The sequence below is a fragment of the Pavona decussata genome, unplaced genomic scaffold (assembly GCF_977016875.1).
Source record: "Pavona decussata unplaced genomic scaffold, jaPavDecu1.1 SCAFFOLD_124, whole genome shotgun sequence".
Taxonomy (NCBI): domain Eukaryota; kingdom Metazoa; phylum Cnidaria; class Anthozoa; order Scleractinia; family Agariciidae; genus Pavona; species Pavona decussata.
The window spans coordinates 1,187,611-1,200,390 of NW_028145538.1; the positions used below are offsets into that span (position 1 = coordinate 1,187,611).

Below are 12,780 nucleotides of genomic sequence, written 5' to 3' on the forward strand. Positions count from 1 at the left end.
TTTAATCACAGTAAGACAAGGATCGCTCAAAGTTGGGTTGCTTATCAGATAGTTATATTACAAGGTTAAACTGCCAGATACCATGGTTACGAAAACGAAAATGTTAATGTCATATCGAAGGTAACAAGACAAAACTTTCAAAACTGAAGAAAACACAATTTTACTAAATCGAGTTTAAAACGCTGACTGTTAACGACCAAAGAGATTAATCCTGGGGCGGGGGTTGGGATGTGGGCGGCACCCCTTCCCGGCCCCCTTAAATCAGCGGGGTCAAAATCTGGAGGGTTATATAAAGGTTAGTTGTTCAAAATGTGAAGAATGCGACGCAAAATTAATCAAAGAGGATCAAGAACTACAAAAACGACATGAAGTGGCAAAACTTGAAAGCGACCATGCCAAAATACAAGTATCCATTTCTCTGGTCTTGCTATCAAAATCAAGAATTTTTTTTCTCCTACTCAAACAACAACAAAATTTGGCTACTAAATTCCACTACGGTGAAAAATGATTTCAGGCATCTCTTGGCTGATTGAATATTTCGAGTCATAAAATTTTTGTGGAATTTAGGATACATTGTGTAGGGGTATGGTGGGGGTGTGTGTGGGCTACCCAGTTTAAATAGGGATTTCAAGCCTGTTCTCAATTTAGCTAGTTATATTAGGTACTGCCTGTACTGTTTACTTTTAAAAACACGATTACCTAGATTGGGTGTACAGATTCCTTTCCTTGTACGTTTTGACGCGGAAATTTTGTGTGACCTTTAGTTTCAAATTTTTAAAGGGCTTTAGGGGAAGAAGACAACGAATGCATTAGCATAGAAAATATTTCTTCTATTTTGGATGTTTTCTAATCGTGGCTCTCTAATCGTGGCTCTCAAAATTAGCTATAAATCATAAAAGACCATAATACATGGCACCTGGTAGTTGGACCTTGTCTGTGTTTGTAGTTGTCAAGGGAACGTAAGGCTCCAAAGGGAATCCTTATTCCAAAGAAAATGGCAAACTTTATTGCCAAATTGTCACAAGAAAGTAAAGGCACACGAGTTTTTCTTCCTATATTTCTTATTGTACAAAATTACCTAATGAGCAATTAACTGATGAAGCGACTTAACCAAATAATTTATTTCCATTCTAAGCAAAAACATTGGGCGAAAGGTGACAATAAATTAAAAGGTTCTTTAATCCCTTATGTTCACTTGACATATTAAAACAAATAGTAGTAAACTAGTGTCTGGTTGAAGTAATGTTTACAAAAACGCTTAAAACTTCTTCGGCATTCGAATTAGGCGGGAAAAAAAGTTCAAGACCGTAAAAAGTCTGTTGAATCAAAAATGCTATATTTTCTCGAAAAATTCAGGCAAATGGAATTCAGTTAGGGAGCATCTAGGCATTGAACTCTTTGAAAATGGCCTTTATGGCGTTCACCATTTGTTCTTTTAACTACTATGAATGAGGCTAGGGACAAAATTAAATTTGGAACAAACTTGACTTTTACGCCAGTAGAATGCAAGATTATGCATTCAGTTGTATTTATTTACTCGAATATTGTATTTTACGTTTTTAAAAGATATACTTACGGCCGATTAATTGCAATAGGATATTTGAAACTGGACTTTGGAGTTTCCAGGGTCTGCGAAAACCTCAGATTTTGTTTCAAAAATTCGGAAAAAGAAACTCATATTGACTGACTAACTTGTTTGGTTTGATGTCAGCAATCGCTTTATTTCCCGCAAATGTTGCGTTGCAAGTTGCAATTGTTTGCTGTCCGAATTATCACCTCACGCGCAGGTGTGAGTTGTTCTTTATATGCTCTCACTACAAATGTCTTGTCCTGTGTAACACTGTATAGTGACGTGGAGTTTAGTACTCTGCTGGTTGAACAAGGTCACAAAAAGCGACATTGCGAGTTAGACAATTTTGCAACAGTTTGAAGGAAAAGACATTGAAGTATCAATTCAATTTTAATACTTTCTTGACACAATCAGCATTTCGAGACAATCCAAAAACGTTTCTTCTCCTGTTGCAAAATTTTGCCTTAAATTGCCATGTCGCTTCTTTATTTCTTAAGTGCATGGTCTTCACTTGGCAAACGAAAGTTCCAATGTCGTGTTGTCAAATAAAATTTGGCGTGTTAAAAAGAAAACAAAACAGTTTTTTAGCATGTTTGAAAGCCGTTTCTGTAATGTTCTTTCACACCAACTTGTATTTGACAACACAAGTTTGCAAACTTTATTTAGCCTTGTGAAGATAACTTTAGATTGTTATTGCATAAACCACCTTGGAAATGAAACTTTTAAAAAGCGAAAGTTTCGTTTTAGTGAAAAAATGAAACTTCACTTAAACGAACATTTCGTTGAAACTTTCAAACTTTCGCTTTTTAAAAGTTTCATTTCCGAGGTGGTTTATGTTTATTTGGCGGGTAAAATTTGTAGGGTCACTATTTGAACTTTTTGTGCGCGAAAAAGATGTTCAAAGAGTACCCGGTTAGTTTTTTTTGCCAAATTTGTTGCCAGGGGAAACGCTGTGCAAATTTCTCCAAATTTTCCCGCCAAAAGACTTAGTATATATAGAAAAAATTTTGTACATACCTTAAAATTAATAAATTTATTTATTTTGACTTATTTAATTAACTAAAACCATTCATTGTATAAGACAAAGAAAATAAAGAACACAATGAAATTGAAACAAATTGAAACAATTGTTTGCTTGAGTGTGACTTTTATTGTTAAAATGTAAGATCTTTAATAATATTGTTATTATTAAGCTTACTTAGTGAACACAAATAAAAAAAGTTGGCTATGAAAAATTAAAGAAAAAAAACGGCGCATACGTATTTTAAGCGCCCGTATTTTTTCTAAGTCTTTTGGCGGGAAAAATTGACAAGATTAAATAGCAGTTACCCTAACAACGAACGAGATCCAAAACATATCAAGCTGCGCAAAAATGTATTAATTTTGAACATGCGTTGATCAAAAAAATTTGATTAAAACACTTGTGGCATCGTAGATTTTGCTGAAAATTTTCATTTCTAGACAAACTAATTTTGCCAAAAAAGTCTTGCAATTGATTCATAGAAAAACTATTAGTTTTAAACTAAACTTTACTAATGCAAAATGAACACGAAGACGCACTATAAACAAGAACTTTCCATGAAAAACCTAGTTTTTGTTGTTATAACGCGCGAATCAAACTTATTGGCATGGATTTGGTCGAAATGTTCATTTTTAAATCCATGGTTTTAACCGAGATTGCATTTGAAAATGTTTTGGCCTGCTAAAAAATAAGGAAAATGTATTTTTATAAGGTCTATAACAGCCTATGATCACCGGTGAGTACAGCTTTTCACGATTTCTTCCATCAAGCCCGGCTGTAAACTGAAATTTGAAATTAAACTTCAAGAAAAAGACCAACAACTGCGAGAAAATTCGAATCCAGTTTATATCGACACGCAGAATTTTGCTTGGTTTCCGTCGCTTTGGTAAGAATTTGTTTGGATATACAAGTCATTGTTTAATAGACATATTTTTCTTTCATAACCCGACAAAACCAAGCAGATTTAGAGAATTTCAAACTTCTGCAGTAGACCAAACCTGTAGACAATTTCAATAATTTTAAATTAAAGCAAACATGCCTTAGCTATAAAATTAATAGTTTCTTTAACGAAGAAAACAACATTTCTCTCCGTCCTGTTACGAAATCTAAGCCACGGTGGCTTTCCGAAGGATGAAATTTCTTGAAAGCTATAAAAAATACAAAAGACGTGTTGAAAATTCACGTGGAAAATAAAATGTTAATCGAAGCCCTTTGATAAGGTGCGCCTTCGTGTTTACAGAAAATTCAATTCACCGAAGAAATTATAGTTCGATCTTAGTCGGCTTTTGGAAAATAATTTTAAAATACCTATGTTGTACCAGTTGACTAAAAAAGTGCTTCACTTGCTCCTGTTTCCATGCTTGTGTTGTCAAGGCTTGTCATCTACAAAGCGTCTTGGAAATTAAACAAGATCTGCAATTAGAAAGTTAAATTTTAATCACCTTTATTTAAATCGGTTCAGTCAACAAAGTCAATCTTTAAGGTTCAATATCGTTTGCTTTGACGACGAAAATAGTAAAAGATAACTAGTTTCTTGGACATACTATTTACTTTTTTCTCAACAGGGATGTAAATCATTGTATGTAACACTTGTTTTTACTACGTGCAAACCTTTGGTATGCGCAAGGCCAAATTACATTTGAATTGGGCAGCTATGGATAAACCCTGAAGACCCAACAAGGAAGAAAGAACTCCCATTTATCTTTATTAATTGTTCAGGTTTAGTTTCCGGTGTGCGTAGTGGTATTCAAGGGAATGTGGAGTGTTGTTAATGGTTTATATAACCTTGTTCCCAGCATCTAACTGCATCTTCTCTGTTTTTCCTTCAACAAAGGCAGAGAGAAGAACTCTTACGCTCGCCGGAAATCGAATTCTAAAAATTGTGCGCAATGTTATTCCGTGTGTCTCAGCTTAAGAGCGATATTAGAAGAGACGAGTTTTAACCCAAAAATGTTGCATTGATAAATTAACTTCCTCTTACCGCTATAACACGAAATACTCTGACAAAAAAAGGAAAATACGTCTCCATATTTTTAAATATAGATTGGGAATTTACTCTCGACTTAAGATTTCAACGAGCTTTTAGAGAATGGCAGAAAGTCAGCAAAAGAAAGGTCTCCCCAAAACATTTTGTTGGCAGAGTTCATCGAGCCAGAGTCGTCATTACTATAGATACCAATGATCAGTATCCATGTTAGCGCGAACCGAAGGACATCCGGGGACCGTTTCTCGAAGGTCCCAAGACTTAACGGGCCTTTTGAATACCTTCTTGATTCGACTGGTGTTGAGTATTAGTTCAATCTCGCCGATATGTTGCCTCAAGTTATAACGATATTAAAATCAAACCTTCATTCAAAATCAATTCATAGCTAGGGACGGAAGAAAACTCTCTAACACTAAAATCGCTGATGAAATCTAACATTGAACACGAAAAATAGCTCTCACCCTTCCACCTAACTCTCCTCCTGTCCACCCTCCCGTAATTACTTCTTACTTGATTACTTTGGAGTCAATTTTGGTTATGGCCCAGTCAATTCTAAGCGTGACCACACACCCCACCCCTCCCCCTCCCCCTTCTCCCTAGTATTTGTCTTCTGAGAACAGAAAATTCCCCACGGTGGGGTCAGCCAAAAACTGAGCCAAAAGCCCTATGTTATAGCTAAGAAAAACGAACAAATGCCCCAGCCACCGATTTTTATAACCTTCGATGCTTAGTTTAGTTCAGCGCGTCACACTTACTCATTGCTCCTCTCAAAAACAAAATCTTCAACATCTACATATCAAAAGTTTGTATCTCAAATCAAAATTATTATGATTGCGCCTTCAGCGTACGAGAATATGAACTGAGATGACAGGGAAACGTGCTGAATGCAACTACGTAAGGTTGGCTTTTTGAATGGATTAAATCAGCGGAGCGCAGTGGTCATAAAACTAAACTAAATTGGTTGGTATTTTTAAAACTCAAGCAGTAAAATATGAAAACTGCTAAAGAACTAAAAATTAAAAATGCCCCACCATGGGTATCAACAAAACGACAAATGCCCGACATATCCCCAGGGTGGGGCAGGGGGGACCATTGGAGAATCCAGTATGGCGGATCTAAGTGTGACATAGCTTGAAGTAACTCCTCAGGTTTAGAGGCAGGCCTACAGTGACTTACAAGTAATCAAGTATTTATGGGGAGAGGGGGAGATGTTATAGGTTTGAGGTTACAAACATCCAGCTTGGAGTCAGTGAAAGATGCCAAGTGTTTCCCGCCAAGTAAAATAATCCGGAATCTAACATGTCTAAGCAGGAGTTGCCATGGGGGAGAGGTGTGTGGAAGAGATGGAACTCATCCCAAATTGCGATCGATAATATCCCCCGAATTATCCGAGCGACAACGACTAAATTATTTTTGATCTTTAATTGTGGAATATCACATGTTTTTGTCTATGGACTGGAAACGTCCACGGAAACGTCTCTATCCATAAGAAGACAGGTCACCTGAAGAAAATCTCTTCTGACAAACCAAATTTTATGGCTATCTCTCTTTGGGTTTTGGAAATAACTCTAGTAAACTGATTTTATTCATTTCGGTAACTTTCAAGATCCAAGGCCGATCAGCGTTTGCCTAATATTTCCGTCAGACAAAACTAAACCTAATAAGGGGCTAAAAACTAATTAAGTATGTTTTTATTTTATTTGCCGAAACAGTTGCTGCTCAAAAACATTTTATATAACAAAAATCGACGACGTCATAAATGGGATAAACAAACCCCGACTAAATCTGGGTCAATTTTATGGGTAAATATAGAGCTCCAAGAAGATTTGGCCGCTGGTGATTTTGTTAGTATGAGTATAGACAATTCTTTTTACGGTTCAGTGTATCTACTTGGCTGAAACTTAAAGTACGTTTCTAAGATCATTCATTCCCAGATCAAAACTGACATCCATATTGCTTTGAGCGGGTGTTCAATACACAAACGGAGAGTGGCAATGAACTCTAACCCAAACTTTCGGTCATTCACTGGACACGTTTCTTGACAACAAGTTTTTCTTTTACACGCGAATAACGTAGTAATCTTACCCGCGAAAATTTTACAAGCCTGGTTTGCGTGATTTGAGGAGCTCCATGCATCATGTTCAGTGTTATACTTTAAATTAAACATAAGTTTGGTTAACATGGTGCACAGGTCATAGTAACTGGGGTAAACAGCCCAGTTGTAATGCACGTCAAAAGAATTAGCTTGGTCGCTTAGGAAAGCCTCTGACACTCAGTCAGCTTTCGATGTCAATGAATTTGTCCCTAAGGTAAGTAAGATAGAACATTAGCATTTTTCAAAAGGCGCCTATGGCAGCTCCACTCAGTTCAGGTCTTATCCTCACTTCAATTAGAATAAATTACCCAGTTGTTATACACGCCAAATAAATCAGCAGTGTTGCTTAGGAGTGCCTCTGAAAAAGGCTCTCAGTTCAGTCATTCAGGTTCATCTGCCAGCCAGTACAATGAAGTTGTCATTTGACCCAGATCAGTGCACTGGTCTTTTTACGCAATGATACTAAATAATGAATTGCGTCTTCTAGATATAGTTTAGTACAAGACAAGGTTTAGTTAAGACAAGGTATCAAGCACCAACAAGCGACAACCTTACCCTGCTTGGTGACACGTTATGTATTAAACAATTAATTGCTGTTTAAGTGGCCCAGTAATTCTGTCACTCTTGCCAAACAGTTAAAATACTTACTTTTTTATCGACAATGATTTATCTTGCTCTCTGAATTGTACTTCTGATTAACTCCACTAGGTTGCATTCACTGTTTGCCCTAAAATTAAAAGCGCTTACACTTATAATTAATATTTTTTGATGGTTAACGGTTATCAAAGGAAATTTCTTCCATTCTTTAAAGTTAATATTAACTTTCTGCTGCCATGGAAAGATCACACTCGGACAACTGTAGTCATTATCGTCTTTGCTTTTAAATGAGCATACCGGTGCTGTATAGGACAAGTTCTGAAACTGCTGAATGGACAGAAACGTCTTAAACCATATTTCGACAAGAATTCCAACGCTTTGCAGCTCAATACATAGTTTTTCCGGAATGTAAAATTGGTTCTGGCACTAATTATTAAAAACTGGATCAATATTGTATAATGCAATTCCAGGGATTTGATTGGCTTAGCGGCAATGGTATATGAGCTATTATACCATACCCGAGAAATAGCGACCATTAAATTGTCTTCTTGTTGTTCTTGCAAAGAAAAATCAGAAAGACCTAGCAATATTTTTTGATTGTTTTTAATGAAAACAATTATTATTCCACTCGCTCTTGTTGGATAAGAGATTATTAAAGCCAGCGAGGCGCTAAGCGCCGAGTTGGCTATCTATCATCTCAGATCTAACGCGCGCTGTCGGATAGCGTTGATTGAATAAGCTGCGACTGAGCAGTGAAAAATACCAAAAAATACGTTTAGGGTAGTTTTAGCTTGCATCTTGGCGTCTAAAGTCCGTGCGGGCAGATTTGCACTCCTCTTTGAACTATTAAACTATTAAATTATTAAGGTCTATTAAACTAATTAACTTGCAACTTGACTTTCGTTTCAAGATAAACTTATAAAAACTTGATACGTCGTAGAGAAATTACCTGTCATAGAATAAATGTTCCTTGAGGTTTTATTTTCGTTAATCTGCAATTGATGAACGTCAAAGCCTTGCTCTCTGTGTCGTTTTGTCTTCAGTGGTGCTTGTTTTACAGTCTTGTGGTTCCCCAGCGCTTTGCAGTCGCCTTGAAGTTCTTTTTAGCCTGCGTGGCAGACGGACTATAACCGGGGATTATTAAGTCCGTCTGCGACGCAGGCTAAAGGCTGGTTTCCATATGATCGCGGATTGCAGATCGCAGATCGCAATAAGGTCTGCGATCGTCTGCGATCATATGGAAACTAATTCTGCGATCGTCTGCGATCCTGCGATCGCGAACCATGTTCTATCTAAAGGCTGGTTTCCATATGATCGCAGACGATCGCAGACCTTATTGCGATCTGCGATCCGTGATCATATGGAAACCAGCCTTAAGTTCTTTAGGTAGAGATAATACTCCATAAAAGCTCAGAACTGACAAGGATTTCTGAGATACTGGACGGTTAACTTTGCGAACGTCGCCATGTGCAAGAAGATGAGAGATGAATTAAAGATGAATTTTAGCAGTAGATAATTATTTCCAATTCAAATTGGACGATAAGAATGCAGGAAACAAAGACAAGTAAAAACATATAACGATTGAGTGGAAATGACAAAAAAATAATGAAAACTGTAGTTGAGGGACGTAAGGAAAAGCACGAAAATGCAAACTTGACTGAACGAAACTGAGTTTGCTGTGGAAAAATACTTAATTGAAATTGCAGCCTGTAAGCAGTGTTGAGAAAGGCTTCTCTCGCAGGGTTAGCGAGAAAATGAAAATTTTTCAAACAGACAAAATGCACGTGTTTCCAGTTCCTTTGCACGTGTGCCTTTTCCGTGCACGTTTGAGTCGTCCGCTGCAAAACAAGAGGATCTCAATGTCAGGGTTGGGGGGGGAGGGGTAGCTTTGACGGTTTAATTTTGGGGCTTTTGATGGTTGACGGTTATCAAGAGGAGATTTCTTCCATTTTTTAAAGCTAATATTAACTTTCGTGCTTTTATATTAACAATTGTGCTCTGGGGGTTGTTTTTTGGTCAGAAACACGTTTCATGTAGTAAATCATTACAAGTTTGAAACCAGAAGTACTTTCAGACGGAAGTTAGTTCTGTTGTGATGTCAGTTTACACGTAAATTAAGTGGAAATGACCATAAAGTGAGTATATTTTGAAACATGGAAACTGATTTACCAGTTACATGGAAAACAATTCTTTCAGTGAACCCAACTGGTCTGGGATGAGGAGCTGAAATAGTGATATTTAAAAGACCCTGAAACCGTGCTTGATTTCAATTTATCTAATATACACATGGGTTGGACATCTGCAGTAGATCCGGCCGAAAAGAAAGCAAATAAATAAATAAATGAATAAATAAATAAATAAATAACTTTACTCGAGCTTAAGGATGTAATTCTAGGATGTGACCAATCAATCAGATGGAAGCTGTTGATGTTTCAAATTTTTCTGTGACAGAAACCGAATGAAAATCTGATGATATACGTTGAGCAAAAACAAAATAAAACAAAGCGAAAAGTGTGTACAACTGATCCGAAAATTTATACTTCCTTTTTGTGATTAAAGTAAGTGAGCTAGGCTATCTATTATTTTGATCTCTTTGTCTTCCAAACAATCACAAACTGAAGGATTCAGGAACGGCCCGATCTCCAACCCTCCTTCAGTTTTGGAGCCATCTCAGCCGGCAGGGACTGAGTACTAGAACCAATGTTTTGGCACTGGGAACGAGGAACGAATTTCGTCCGCGATGGGTGAATTTTTTTTTCTTTCAAATCAAATCAGCTTAATTTCGTTTTCTAAGGTACGTAATTAACCGAAACACTAAACGATAATAACTGAAATGTATTTTAATCGTGATTTTCAAATCCAGACTCGCTGCAATGCATGTATTGTGATCGAAGATTTGCAGGACGTAACACATCGATAACTCTTTCTTATTGAACTAACAAGATAGCTCTGAACACAATCTTACTTCAGCTGACTAAATAGGGCGTTGTCCGTCGTCTGTTGCCAGTCAAAATGTGAGAGACTCTGTTTTCAAAAGGTTCAATGCCGTTTTCAACGCGTTGACTTCGTCACGATAAGTCTCAATAAATTTTTATCAGTTTTATTTGAAGTTACTGTTGTTTTGTGATGAAATCGATAGTCAATCTGTTGTAATTAAAGTTAAGTTTTAAGTTGAATCACTGCTTCGCTTGGGCACCGGCTTACCAGTTTAGCAGTAGTCAATGCTCATGCAGGCTCACGTCTTACACCGTTTCACAGCGTAAAAAAGGTTCGGGAGATACAAATAAAGCAGATAAACGATTGTTCAAACAAAGTATAGCTCAGGTTCGATACAACTTATAACGTTTTGGGAGTCTATCTTATCTCCCCATTTACACTTACGCGAATGAAAACCAGTAGCTTTCCGCCTCCGATATTATCGAACAAAATCGATACTAATCGAACCTTGATTAATGAAATCGATCAATATCGATAATCACAAATAATCGGGCAATCGATTTTTATCGATTTCCGATATTAATCGATTAATTTATATCGATTCATATCGATTTGAATCGATTTTGATCGAGTATCGGAATTATCGATGTGTTACGTCCTGAGATTTGACGTTTAGGTGAAGATTTATAGTCCCAACCGTTCGTCTGTGTGAGAGTTGCTGCTTTTGGATCAGAATATATTTTTGAGCTTTGGACGTTTGGTTATTCGCAGCTATACCCGGAAGTTGAATAATCGGATCAGCTCAATAACGTTTTTGTTGTTGTTTTTTGCAACACTTGTCTATAGGTGGTTTGCAACCAATCCCTGGATGGCGGCCATCTCTGAATCGCTATAAAGTAAAAAAGCTAGTACCTGTATTTACAATAATTATGTAAATTTTTGTTATAAGTTAATTTAGTCCAAACGTTGATTTCCCGAGATGCCTGAATAACGAATGTCACCTATCTTGGGTAATAAAAGGTAAAATATACCCTTGGATGCTGCACATACTACTACTTACTAGATTGTTAACGGAGGGGGGTGGGTGGGTGGGATGGGTACTTCCCAATATAAGCTATACATGGGTATGTGCGACACCAAAGGATGTGGTTTTATGAGACGTTTTGGTGTGTAGTAGGGTGTAGATTTTTGACCATTTTGGTCGGAAAGTCTGATTTCTAGGGTACGACTGAATGGTATGAATTATAGAGACCAACTTTGCAAAAGGGTACGGGAAAATTACATGTTTTGGTCTGAAATAGCGTCAGGGTTTGGAGAACCAAGCCACACACATGCGCGAAAAATTGTGAGGAGGCCCCCTCCCTTCCCCTGCTCCTCCCCCCATACCCCTGTGCCAACACACCGAGAATAAAAACCTGAGCAGCTATATCTGATGTACGGTAGAAGCTAATAATAAGTGTGTTGTTTCTTTTATCAGTGTGGTGGTGTTCCAATCCTCTGATGAAGACACACCAGTTTTACATCTCTGGCACTCGTTCACGATCTTATAATACCTGCATTTCCATTAGATAGATATTTTCAAAAACATACTAGTGAAAGTGATTTCTTTTGAAACATAGATTTAGCTTCAACAGCAGCAAAAAGGAAACAGAAAATGAAAATTAATTTTCATATACTGGCCTATTGTCAAATCCAAGTAAACAGACGCCGTTTCTCTACTAGGTCCAGGATAGCACAGGATACGGTAAAATTGAATTTTGCACTCGCTAATGAGGCTAATAGGACTTAGGGCTGACTAATGATCATGAACATTACAGATTCACAGATTTCACTATTTTATTGCAAAATTTTACAGCAGTCTCACTTATTATACATGCTATATTTATTGTTCTGTAATGCTGCAGTTCACACAATACCGGTCACTCAGAGACTTTCACTCTGGTACAATTCAAATTTCTGCTAACACGGCATAATTGACAAAAGCAGCTTTAATTAATAAGGATAAGAGTTTCATCCTGTAACGAAAGGTTGAAACTTAATACAAAGAATAACTTAATACAGTTATGTCGCATTATATTTACATAATCCCAAAATGAGTTTTCCTACAAATTTATCTGCTTAAAACTTTTAGGTTGAAATCACATTGGTATTACTGATATTGAATGATATCATGGAAACAAATTCCACCTAGTGGAAGTCATACGGGTTAAAATTAATAATCCCTTTAACACAACTAGCTTACTTACTGACAATATAGAGCAATTTTCAATTATTGTTGAAATGTTGAAACTTAATACAAAGAATAACTTAATACAGTTATGTCGCATTTACATAACCCCAGGAAGAGTTTTCCTACAAATTTATCTGCTCAAAACCTTTGGGTTGAAATCACATTGGTATTACTGATAATTATTGAATTATATTATGGAAACAAATTCCACCTAGTGGAGGTCATACGGGTTAAATAATCCCTTAAACACAACTAGCTTACTTACTGACTTAATATAGAGCGATTTTCAATTGATATTGAGTGTTAAACCCAAAGTAATTACTCAGAACAGATGTAAAAACCCAAA

At 36.8% G+C, this 12,780-nt stretch overlaps 1 long non-coding RNA gene across 1 annotated transcript; it reads right to left on the reverse strand.

Annotated features, from left to right (window-relative positions):
- Positions 1-6,702: 6,702 nt before the first annotated feature.
- LOC146469375 (uncharacterized) lies at positions 6,703-8,405 on the reverse strand. The gene is made up of 3 exons (XR_014867250.1): positions 8,217-8,405; positions 7,319-7,397; positions 6,703-6,727 (listed from the first exon to the last, which is right to left on the reverse strand). It is a non-coding gene; the product is annotated as an uncharacterized LOC146469375 (long non-coding RNA).
- Positions 8,406-12,780: the final 4,375 nt, after the last annotated feature.